The following is a 12,633-nucleotide window of genomic DNA, read 5'->3' on the forward strand; positions in this document are numbered from 1 at the left end:
TATATGCTCCATTAGCATCCTTATAATGTCAAGTGAAACCTTACATTCCTAAATGTTTAATTTATGAGTGGACATGAACAAGAGTCACAAAGGATGAATAAACATAGATGGCATCTGATCTAAAGAAGATAACACAACAATGAGATTATAGGTCCATTTGAATATTTGAGTTCTGGTAATGTTGGCTGTGAAACATGAAATACCAACATTGCCACTGTTAAAATTGTAGGCCACTTAAAAAGCCATGAAGACTCATGGTTGGAATAAACAAGCTGCATCATATTATAAACTATAACTGTATGCATGAAGAGGTACAAAAGATACACTACCAGAAAAGGTGGTGGACTAATCATGTCATGAAAGTAAGCCATAACTGATAGAATGGCTGTATGTTGCAATGATCAACATGTAGGATGAACAAATAAAAGGAAGACTCCTAGGAAATTCTTCAGAGACCCTGTTAAACATTTATGAGAACATGGACAAGTTTCACAAGATGAAAAGACATGCTTGGGTTGCAATCTGCATGAGTTCACTGAAATAAAGTTTCAGTTTAATAGTTAGATTTTATAAATGATCCATCTAGGAAATGCAAACCAAAACAATTCTGAGATATATCTCACACCCATCAGATTGGCCAAAAAGGCAAAATGACAAATGTTGGAGGGGATGTGGAAAAATGGGGCTACTAATACACTGCTGGTGGAGCTATGAACTGTTACAACCATTTTGGAGAATAATTTGGAATTAACTCAGAGAGCTATAAAAATGTGTATACCCTTAGATCAAACAATGCCACAAGGAGATCAGGGAAAAAGGAAAAGAACCTCTATTTTCCAAAACACTTCTAGCAGCTCTCCTTTGCAGTGGAAAAGATTGGAAATTGATGGGATGTCCACCAACTGAGGAATGGCTAAAACAAATTGTGGTATAGAATTGTGATGGAATGCTACTAAGACATAAGAACCATGAACAGGGCAAGTTTTTAAAAACTTGGAAAAGATAATGAACAGCAAAAGGAATTAAAACAAAGAAAACTTCATACACAGCTACAGAATACTGGAAGAACAAAGTGTGAATGTTACCTCCAAAGAAGAAACTAAAAGGTAGAAATATGAAAGACTTAATTTTCCTGAACATGTCTTTCTCCTAAACAATGCCTTCTGTGATGTGGGAAAGATGGAGAAGGGTTGAGTCACTTATGGATAAATTATTTTTAAAAATGTTAAAAGGAAAGAAAATTAATGTATCTATATAGGAAACATTATAATTTCCTGATCCCATTATGCCCACTCTTTGTATTTACTTACTACAAAATCTTTGTATTTACTTACAGTAGCCCCCCAGAGCAACAATGTATATCTGCCTGTTGAAATCTTTCTCTTCCTTTAAAAATTACCTCAGTTGCCACCACTTCTATGTATCTCTCCTCTCATCTCTTCCCTACCCTCAAAAGTTATCCTCCCATTCTCCCAATCTATATTTTACTTCTACCAGCCACTTAAGCTCTAATTTGTTTAATAACTTTCTATATTCGTGTTATTATTCTCCTACTATACTGACTCCTTGAAGACAATATTAAGATTATCTCTTCCCCGTATTTATAGCTAAAGAACTTATCCAAAGTGGGTCCATAATAAAGACTTAAAATGAAAGTTTGGGGTCTAAAAGTTGGAGGATTCCAGGTGAAAAAAAGATGTGGGAATGATAGTAAAAGTTTTCTCACATACATGCAGCAGTTTTTGTGGAATGAGCTTTAAGAGAAGCTGATAAGCCTGGAAAACTATAAGCCTGCATAACAAAAGCAGCACCAGATCTTGGTATCCACAGAAAAGAGAATTATATAGTAATAAATTCTTCTCTTAGCCCAAAAGATTACTGCAGACTCAAGAATAATCTTTATAAATATTCTCAAAGCACCAAGAACTATATCTCCTTGAGTCCCAGTAGTCAACAACACATTGCTTAGAGCAATTACTAAATATTAAAATAGACTGAATTTTTTTTTATTTGCTCAAAATTTCCCTGGGGCCCATTTAAACTGAGGCCACAGACCAAAAGTTATCTTTATAATCACAAGAATTTTTTGGCCAATCAAGTTGAAAATTTTGAGTTCCATCTAAATAAAGCCTAAAGATTTTTCAAGTCATTTGGGAGGGAATACACGTTTTTACATGCTTTTAAATCACACTTTAAAGATATTCATGATGATCTTATCTGTTGCTTCTTTTCAGATATATTCTTTACTTAGAAAAAATTTATAAAATGTTTTAAGGTTTACTGGAGACTCGGTATGGTTAAATGACTTGTCAAAGTCATTCAAAATAGTAGTCAGAATCTGACCCTAGGTCTTCTAATTCCACATTCAGCATTCTCTCCAATACACCACCCACCATTTTAAGAAATGGCATATCTTCCAAAAGAAGGAATAGATCACATCAGAAACTGTTTAAATATGAGTTTGACAAGTGCCTGAAATTTAACATATTTAATATTAATTATAAAGCATTGAAGAATTTTCAGTATTACAAGACACACTGAATAAAAACCTGACTGTAACAAAATATTAGGCTGTGCTAAATAATTTATCTCTAACCTAGTATAAATTCAGTATCCTTAAAATATAAAAAAATTAAAGTTAATAACAAAAAAATAGCTTAAAATCATAGCAAGCTTTTTTTCAGGTATATTTGTAGGCTACAAATAATCTATATAATCTATTGCCACATTAAAAATTGCATTTTACATAAAACTTTTTTAAACCTGAGGTTTCACTACTCCTATTAAGCATTACACTACTACTAAGCATCAAAGGTTTTATCTTTTATAGTAAAATAGATTAATATTAAATTTAAGGTATTAAAATCAGTATTCATAAAATTTCTAATAGGTTCTAATTTTTATAGTAGCAATCTTCCAATAAAGTTTGTTGAACAAAGCAACTTTTCTTTTTTCCCCTCAAAAGGGTCAAATCAGAAAGGTAAAGCATAGAGGCTTCATATAGTTGAGCAAAATTTTCTCTTACTGCTCATTAGATGGTCTTAACTGTTATCAGCCACCTTAATAGGATTTTTAGCATATCAATTTTAAGAGTTTAAAAAAGTAGGGCCAATAATTTTTTAAAGACCAAACTCTCGGGGCAGCTGGGTGGCTCAGTGGATTGAGAGCCAGGACTAGAGATGGGAGGTCGTAGGTTCAAATTTGGCCTCAGACACTTCCTAGCTGTGTGACCCTGGGTAAGTCACTTACCCCCAATTGCCTAGCCCTTTTGCCTTGGAGCCAATACACAGTATTGCATTGGTATGGATTAAAAAAAAAAAAACCTATTAAAAACAGAATTACTTATGTGTTTTCTTCTCTCTTACATTGAGGGGGAGGGAAAGAACTCTGCTCTCTGTAGGGAGTTCACAAAATAGATTTTTTTTTTAAGAAACCTGGACTCACATATCTGCTTTGTCATCTTCTGTATAGAACAGGTCAGGACTGATCCATGGTTAGAGAGCTGCAGTGTAAGATATAAAACTGAAAGGACCGTATCTAGTCAAATCTTCTCTAAAAAATGAAGAAACTGAAGCCTAGAGACGTTAACTAACTTTCTCAAGGTCCCACAGGTAACTAACAAAGCTGGAATTTCTTCAGATACAGGTCTGAACAAAAACAAGAAATTAGTTCTGGTCTGTAGTAAACCTACACAATTCAGTCTGACCCCCTCAGTCATCACACCCAATCTAAGAGATACTTGGGAGATTAATCCCAGGAAAAGGTCCATGCCCAGACAAATTCTAAATGTGAACCTGGAAATACTGAATTTAACTGAGCATCTATCTATGCTTTTCTCAGTATGGCTCTGAATGTCCACAGCACACCCAGCGGTCTGGTCCCCAAGGTAACTGGACTGAAGAATGTTCATCCATCTCAAATTACAACTCAAGTTTTATACTGGAACAAAACAAATGAGGTTGAGCAACTTCATTTAATTCTCTTTTCCCTGGATTTTATTTCTGTAGCTGTGGCTTCAATACTGGTAACTTCTACCAGTCTCCTCATTTACAAAGTAAACCTAGATAGGCAGAAATAAATCATTTAAGCTATCCTATCTCTGATGCTTACTATCTGAGTAACTTTGGGCTGAGTCATTTAATATCTCCCTGAGCTGTTTTCTCATCTGTAAAATGAAAGGGTTGGACCAGATGGTTTCTGAGGTCATTTCTAGCCCTACAACTTTTTCTTTTTTGCTGAAAAACTTGAAGACTACCCTTGTCTTTACATTTCTTGCATTTAGTAATGCCTGGCACAAGACAGGTGTTTATTAATATTTACAGACTTTACAATCTCCATTTCCTCAGCACCCACCAACCCCTCAAATACCTTTGGGCTTGCCCCACCAATGCCCCTACTCTATTAAAGCTGTTTTCTTAATCATTATCTAACAGCCATACTGTACTGCCTTCACTGGCAATCAATATAGCTAACTATCACCTTACCTTGGTTTGCAAGTATATATGAATCCTAACAGTATTATCTCCAAACATTAATATTTTTGTATTTGGTAAAAACTCTAATATTGACATCTATAATCACATTTTATCTTACTGTGTTATCTTGATTTGTTTCTTGAATGAAATATTGTATTGATTAAGTATTCATTAAGGACCTACTATGTTCCAGGGACTGCGCTAAGCACTTTACAAATATCATCTCATTGATACTGTGGGGATAGAGATTTTTAGTAAGGCAAGAAAATCTTACCCTTTGGATTTCTTTCTAAACTAGGGAATTCTTCATCTGGGTCTGTGAACTTTTTTTAGTATTTGATCATTGCATTTCATTAACCTTATTTTAATAACCAACTCTGACAGAAGGGCAAGGGTTAGGGGCAAACAGGGTTAAGTGACTTCCTTAAGGTCACACAGAAGTATCTAAGGTCAAATTTGAACCCCGGTCCTCCTGACTCCAGGCCTGGCATTCTCTCCACTATGCCTCCTAGCTACCCCTGATTATTGTATTTCAAAAGCCAATACAAATTTATTAAGTGCCTAACACTTGTGCTAAATGCTGGAGAATACAAAGAAAGGGGGAAAGTGCGGGCTTTCAAGGAAATCTAATGAGGGAGACAACATGTAAACAACCATGTATGAGAGACACAGACAGAACAAATATAAACTGGAAATAATCACAGAGAAGGGGGAATTCAGAAAAGCTTCTTGCAAAAGATGAGATTTTAGTCAGGACTTCAAGGAAACCAGGAAGCAGCAACAAGAAGGAAGAGAATTCCAGGCATGAAACTGATATAACTGGTTTCCTCTATAATCTTTGTACTATATATATTTAAAATTATTATTCTGCAAAGGAGCCCATATTTCATCAGTCTTATAAAGGAGCCTAAAAAAAAAAAGGGTAAGAATCCCTATACTAAGCAAAGAATTTTGGATTTGGATAATAAATTTGTTTCTGATAGTCCTATGCCAAACAAAGGGACTACTGAGGTGATCTTCCAGAAATCCAAAAGGTCTTGCATTATTAAACTGGAAACAGAATCAACTCTTTATATTTCTAGTCTCTAATAATTCTTGTTTACAAATGCTTACAATATACTTCCCTTTAAGCAACCCAGTGAAGGAGATAATGCAAATTAGTATCCTCATTTTGCATACGAGGAAATTGTAGCACATTTAGTAGCTTGCCTAGAATCTGAGTCGGACCTCCAACTGCATTTTCTATGATAGTTTGCACTCTCTTGCCATTTCTCAATTTCCTTAAAGAAAAGGATTCAAATCATTTGAATCATAGTAGCCCAAGAAATACAAAAACCAAATGCTAAGTAAGCCTATTTATTCCCTGAGCCTGCCAGAATGATGCCCCACAAAACCATTAATAAGAGTATACTATCATACAATATACATTCTACATCTTATCTCCAACTACTCTTAGATTATATAATCCATAAACACACATTTACCAGTATTTACACACCTGGGTTTATTTCTACCAAGTTAAAATTTTTCACAACTCCATTGTGCAGAATGTAAAATTAATTTGATCTAACTAGTAACTAATTACTAGAACTGAATTAAACACCCCCCAAAAAAGAATTACCACAATTTGAGAATCCAAAGTATGACAATGCAAAAGAAATAACCATACACCTTGAATTTCTAAATATAAACAAAAGAAGTTTCATATCATAAAGGTTTTTTGGCCTAAGCAATAAAATAAATCACTGAAATATTTACAAATATTTTATTGACTTCAAAATTGGCATTTAAAAAGTTTTTATTCCTATTACATTTGAATAAATGAAACAATGTAAACTCCGTAAAGGGACTGTTTTATTGGGGTTTGTCTTTGTATTCACAGAGGCAAGTTCAGAATGTTGTTTGAGTAATTTTTGGTGAAAATTACTCTCTGTAAAAGTACACCAAGTCCACAAAGTAGGCTGAAGTTTTTTCTATAAAGAAAAGACCTTGACGCCTGAACAACCCCCCCCCCCCCCCAATAAGGACATTAGTGTAGTTCCACATTGACTTAGGGATTCCACTATTTATTAAGGACAAAGACAAAAAGCAGGGATCGGCAAACAGCAGCTAGCCTGAGAGTCACATCTGATCCTGCTTTGGTAATTTTAAATTACAACTTTACTTAAAAATTGCAAAAACCATTCTTAGATCACAGACTGTACAAAAAAAGTCAGTGGGCCAGATTTGGTTTTTCGACTGCTTGCTGACCCGACATAAAGAAATATTATGCTAAACTCTAGAGATACAGGATAAACTGAGGATAATCTCAGAGAGAAGACATTAAGAAGATTGGAAAAGCCTTCCAGTAGAAGATTGAGATTTCAGCTGGGACCTTCAGTCAGGAAAATAAAAGTTGGGGAGAGTTGGCAGGAAAGCCAGTGAAAATGTTTGTTGGAGTCAGGAGATGGAAGTGTGAGAAGAGCACAGCAGTTAAGGCTGGTTCCCCAATCCACAGAAAGGGAGAGGGTGTGTGCAAATGCTGCCTACCCCATTATATAGTGAGCTCCCTGATAGCAGGGACTGTTTTTTGCCTTTGTTGGCTCTTTCCAGAACTTAGTATAGTGCCTGACATTTAATAATGTGCACACATAACAAATTTGATTAACATGAGGGACATGTAACATAAATGCAGGACTATGTGATGTGGAAAATAAATAAATTTAGTAATGAACAAAACCTTGATTTTATAATAGATATTTTCTCTTTATAATACAGACTAATTCAAACCTTAGAAAAAATATCTAATAAAAAATCCAACAGTTTCAAAATATTAATCACCTTACCATCATCTTTAAATGACAATGTTTGAAAGTTATTAGCTTAGTCATTGCCCCTGAAAGGCACACATTGTGTTATTAGAATGCCATTTGCCACACTGATTCTTAAACCCACAAAAACTCTCAAAGTAAGTTCTCCTTCACTAAAGTCTTTAAGCAAAGACAGAATGACTACTTGTCAGGGATGCTGTAGAAAGGACTCCTGTTCAGGAACAGCTTGGGTTAGATATCTATGAAGTCACTTTCAACTCTCAAGGTTTTCTGATTTTATTCTTAATATATACAATCAATGCTGCTATATGCAAAGTAAATTTTAGCACACACTTCTTATTAATATAGGCAGCTCCTAAAAATTTGCTTATATATTAACAAACACTGCTTTTACAATGGATTTGTCAATATTTCTCTATAAGGTGACCTAAATGAATAGATAAAAATAAAATGAAATACTTGTTTCTATACCCAAAAAAACTTTTATTATATTGGCAGCTAGATGGCACAGTTGGTAGTTTGCCAGGCCTAGAGTCCAGAAGACCTGAGTTCAAATCACAAAAAGACTCATTGTGTAAACCTGGGTAAGTCAGTGTGCCTTACTGCCAGGTCTGCCTCAGTTTTCTCAACTGTAAAATGGTGATAATAGTACCTATCTCCTACCTAGAGTTGTTATGAGGTTCAAATTAAATATGTCAAGTCCTTAGCACAGTGCCTGGCACATAATAGGCACTTAATAAGTGCTTAGTTCCTTCTTTTTGGGATTAACAATATCAATCAAAAAAAAAAAGTTTACTAAGCACCTACTATGTGCTAGGCACGGTTTTAAACCTGCTTAGGAAACAAACTTAAAAAGTAGCCCCTATCCTCAAGAAGCTTACAGCCTAATGGGAGGGACAACTCACACTGTCCTTCCCACTAAATATAATAAAGGTATATACAGACAATTTTAAATAATCACAATAGGAAGGTACTAGAATTAAAGGGAAAGACTTCCTATAAAGATCCAGCACCATGACATAGAAATAAGAGAGTTGGCCTACCCTTGAAATCAGGACCACATGGGTTAAAAGTTCCTCTTCTGGAAGGCCAGGTGATACTGGGCAAATTGCTTAATTTCTCAAATCCCTATGCAACACTATAAAACTATAAATGCAGAACAGTTGTAATCTTAAAATTGCCAATCTCACCAGGAGCTCACTACACAGATAAAATTTAAGATCCAGACACAAAGAATTCCAATATATACATATAGATCAAATCTACCATACTATTTAAATGAGTGTTTTCATGTTGCACTTGCATGTAACTATAACACTTTATTACAAAATGCTACCTTACTCCTAGGGTTGAAGATAAAATGAGATGTGATATCCACAAAGCACTTTGCAAACCTTAAAGTTCTATATCTAAATACTAGTTAGTATGTCTATTTTATAGAATCCTTCAGGCTGTTAGCTACAGAAAAAAAGGCACCTTCTCTTATAAATTTGGTATCTTTCCAAAGCTTCCAATGCTCTGCACACAGTAGGTTCTTTAAAATGTTTGCTGAATGAATTCTTGAAAGCAAATTCACCTAGTCATAAAGATAGACTCCCTCCCAAAGTAAATGCAGCCTTCATTTGCCAAATACCTCTTCTGCATAATTCCATATTATTGTCTATTCTATTTTTCAAATGCCCAGAAAATAAAATTCCACAGCAAGTTCTAGTAATAAATTTTCCCATTCTGTTAACTCTTAGAATCACAATTTTCCTAATATCTAATCAATTTTTATTACAATTTAAATAAACCAACTTCCTTTCATTAGAAACACAAGGCTACCACATTTGTCACTAAACTACACTTTGGGATTCTGTGCCTTCTCAGAAAGCAGGTAGCACTACATGACATTTTACTAAATGGTAATTGCTCTACTTTGCTTAGTTGGACCAAAAATCGCAAAGTGAAGTAATCCTTAAGTTTAAGCAACTGGACTTTCACCTACAGTATTTAGTTGCTCCTGTCTATTTAAATTATTTTAAACTCACAATATAATTGCCAAGTATCAACAGCACCGCCTCCATAACCCAATAAGGTCCTAGCTTCCCCAGTTACCTCACTTCCCTAATAGGCTTCCAAATGAAAATCTTTTAAAATGTTGATTTACACATTCTACCTTGTGCACTTACAATGTACCTAAGTAGTGAACACAGACACTTGTAGTTGCCTATCAAGGAAAGAAAGTTTGTTCACCTAGGGAAGAAATAAAATGGATACAATTCTTGTTCGTTAATACAGCACGTGTCAGACTTCATACATCAGAGGCAATTCAATTTTCAAAACACAAAATTACTCTTAAAATAAAGTCTAATCAATGCTAAACATCTTTCCATTATGTCTGGAGGAGCTGAAAGGGAGGAACAACAAAATATCCAGGTGGGCCTGAGGAAGCAAAGGAGTACACGCTAACAATTGAGAGATTAGGTTGTTGGGGTTCTTTATAAATAAAACAAATGTTTCCCGCCAACTCTCCCAAACTTCTGGCCGAAAGAAGATTAGAGAACAGGGTTATCTTGGATTTTGAGAGGCCAAGTCTTTCTCATTTCGTAATTCATTCATTCAGGTTATTTTCTGCATTAAAGAGGAGATTGCATTCTCTGCAGTACACAATACAGGGTTCAGGATAGAATAAAAGTGGTGAAGTCCCACTTTGCGGGGACGGATTGTTGGGACATCTGGAAGAAGAAAGGAGGATGACGACCACAACCCTAGAATGAGAGAGGTGGAGTATCTGGGGGTACAAGTTGGGGGAGGGAGGGGACAGCTCGGTGGCTCACGGTACAAGACTCAGCTGACCTCCGCCATGTTGGCCACAAACACCGGCCCCATCACAACAAAGCCCCGCACGAGGGAGCCGAGCAGAGGCCGGTCAGCACCTCCCCCTACGCCGAGGCCCGCCTCCCCGGGCGCCCGGGCTAGGGAAAGCCCCTCTCGGGCCTCATTCGACTAGGAGAGGCCCGAGCTCTGGGGGCCGGAGCCCCTCCCCAACTTCCACCCCAGGCCCACTTGGGTCCCAGACGCCTAGGAAAGACACCCGGCCGCGGGGAAACCCGACCCCGGGGGCGGGGCGGGGTTGGCCTCAACTGGGCCGCGGGGCGCAGGCTCTCTCCCCTTTCCTGGCCGGAGACAAAGGCGGACCGGAGGCCGCGGACTGGTCGCGGGGGTGGCTACGCCGCGCCAGGCAGGGCCTGCCGGGCTTCCTTCCCCTTCTTTCTCCCAGCCTTCGTTACGAGGAGGTGGTTTCTGCTCAGAGGAGCCGGCCGCCGCCATTAGCTGGACCTCGAGTCCTAAGCGGCGCCACCTCCCCCTGCACCGAGCACCCCCCGCCCTGGCTCCCCCGGCTCCTCCCTCAGGCTGGGCCGCACTTACCGGTGGGCGGAGAGCGCGACCGGGGTCCCGTTTCTCGCTCCGTCTCAAACGCGCGGCTTCCTCCGTTTCTTCCTCCTCCTCCTCCACCTCACCGCCGCTGCCTCTAGCCCCCGCCACCGCCGCCGCCACCTCCGCTTCCCCCTCTCACAGAGGCCGCGGCGCCGCCCGACGGGACACGCTGCTGCTGCTGCTGCTGCCGCCTCTCGAGAGCGCGCCCTGCAACCGCCGCCGCTGCTTCTACCTCTGTCGCCGCCGCCGCCGCCGCCGCGGCTGCCTGTGCTGCCCCAGCCGCCGCCGCCGCCGCCGCTTCGCTCGTGCTTGAGTCTGCCGCGCGTTCCCGCTAAATACCACACACTGCGGCGGTGGCGGCCCTGGAGAGGAAGGCGCGGCCCCGAGAGGAGGGAGCTGGAGAGCGCGCGAGGGGGGGTGGAGAAGAGAATGCGCAGGCGCGGAAATCCCCAGCTCAGTCTGGGCAGCCCGAGCTTCGGGTCACCACAGGTGGCGGTTGGTGTCTGCTGCCTCGGTGACCGTTGCTCCCCACTCAGACTCTCTTAGACAACAGCCCTCCCCGCTTCGGACCAACCGTCCCCCATCAAAGGAGAAAAGAGAGCTTCCGCCCCCGCCCTCCCCCTCCCCCGCGCAAGGCCTGTCAAAGACATCCGCCCATCTCCGGGCTGTGCCCACCCCCACTCCCCCCACTGCAGATGCCTGCTTGCGAAGCTGAGGGGCTTTGTTTTGGGGGCCACGACCCTCCTCTCCCACGCCCCAGTCTTTCCAAGGAGAAACACGTCCCCCTGCCCTTCCGCTGTTGTTATATTGGCTTTTGTTCACTTAGCTCCAAAATCCCTCTCCATTCCTGCTCACCTAAAACAAACACCAAAAACCGCGACGGTAAAAGCTGAAGAGAACCACGCCCAAATGTGATTTCAACCCCCCACACACACACACACCTACACACCCACACACACCATAGTTCCACCATCTTCAGCTTCGGGGAGGGATGCCCTAGGATTTATTTAAGGGGACCAGGTGAGGTAGCTGCTGTCTTCCGAATCCTCACTGATCTGGAAGCTAAACTTGCCAGAGTTTTTCCTTTTCACTTAAAAAGTAGTTCCATTACTTCCTCATTTTCCCCGCCTCCAGTGGCTTTTTTACAAGTAGGTGCAAGACTTGTACCTTAGCAAAAGCTACTTCACAATCGTCTGGACTGGAGCTTTGCGAGGCTGTCATTTGACTCTGTGGGAGGTCCGCGAAAACTCACGTCCTGTGCCCAGAACTACATACCTTTCGTACATCAATTTAGAACTACGTGCTTAGTGTATGTTACTTCAGAGAACACCTAACATCATATAGTACGCGGCTTTCTTGTGCGTAGTAGGCATTAAATAAATGTTTACTGGATGAACACATAACCTCCCTCTTCCCCTGTCAACTTCTCTCTCTCTTCCCCTCTCTACATTCCGCCCCCCGCCCCTTCTTTCTCCACCCAATGAGAGGCCGCATGGCCTAGTCAATAAGGAGTTGCTGACAGATTCAGGAAGAAACTGCGTTTAAAGTACCCCTCGACACATATTCGTTGGGTGGCCCCGGACAAGTCACGATCTTTCTATCCCTTTAACATCACTCATGACTTTAAGGTACAGAGGTGGAGGCTTGCAATCTATTTTGGGAGTTTCCTAATCCCGAAGTGCTCAAAACACCAAAGAAATCATAGGACCAACCTCCATCCCTCCAACCTCAAGAACAAAAGACTGAAGTGGAACTTAAGCGATCTTTAAGTTTTGGAAGGGCAGTCAAACAAAAGATCAGAGATTAAGAGCCCCAAATGACACTGTTTAGTCTTTATATAAAGAAATGTTAAACATATTTACTGATTACACTTAAGGAGCAATAGTAGAGAATTTTGGTGACACATTTAGACCTATGTAATAATGTTT

The 12,633-nt window shown here is 39.8% G+C and overlaps 1 protein-coding gene across 1 annotated transcript in view; it reads right to left on the reverse strand.

Annotated features, from left to right (window-relative positions):
* The window catches only part of SIAH1 (siah E3 ubiquitin protein ligase 1), a 50,424-nt gene extending 39,589 nt beyond the window's left edge, over positions 1–10,835 (reverse strand). The window contains exon 1 of the mRNA XM_007474829.3: positions 10,697–10,835. The gene's annotated coding sequence lies outside the window, so the exon portion shown is untranslated. The remainder of the gene's footprint in view (positions 1–10,696) is intronic.
* Positions 10,836–12,633: the final 1,798 nt, after the last annotated feature.

The sequence above is a fragment of the Monodelphis domestica genome, chromosome 1 (assembly GCF_027887165.1).
Source record: "Monodelphis domestica isolate mMonDom1 chromosome 1, mMonDom1.pri, whole genome shotgun sequence".
Lineage (NCBI taxonomy): Eukaryota > Metazoa > Chordata > Mammalia > Didelphimorphia > Didelphidae > Monodelphis > Monodelphis domestica.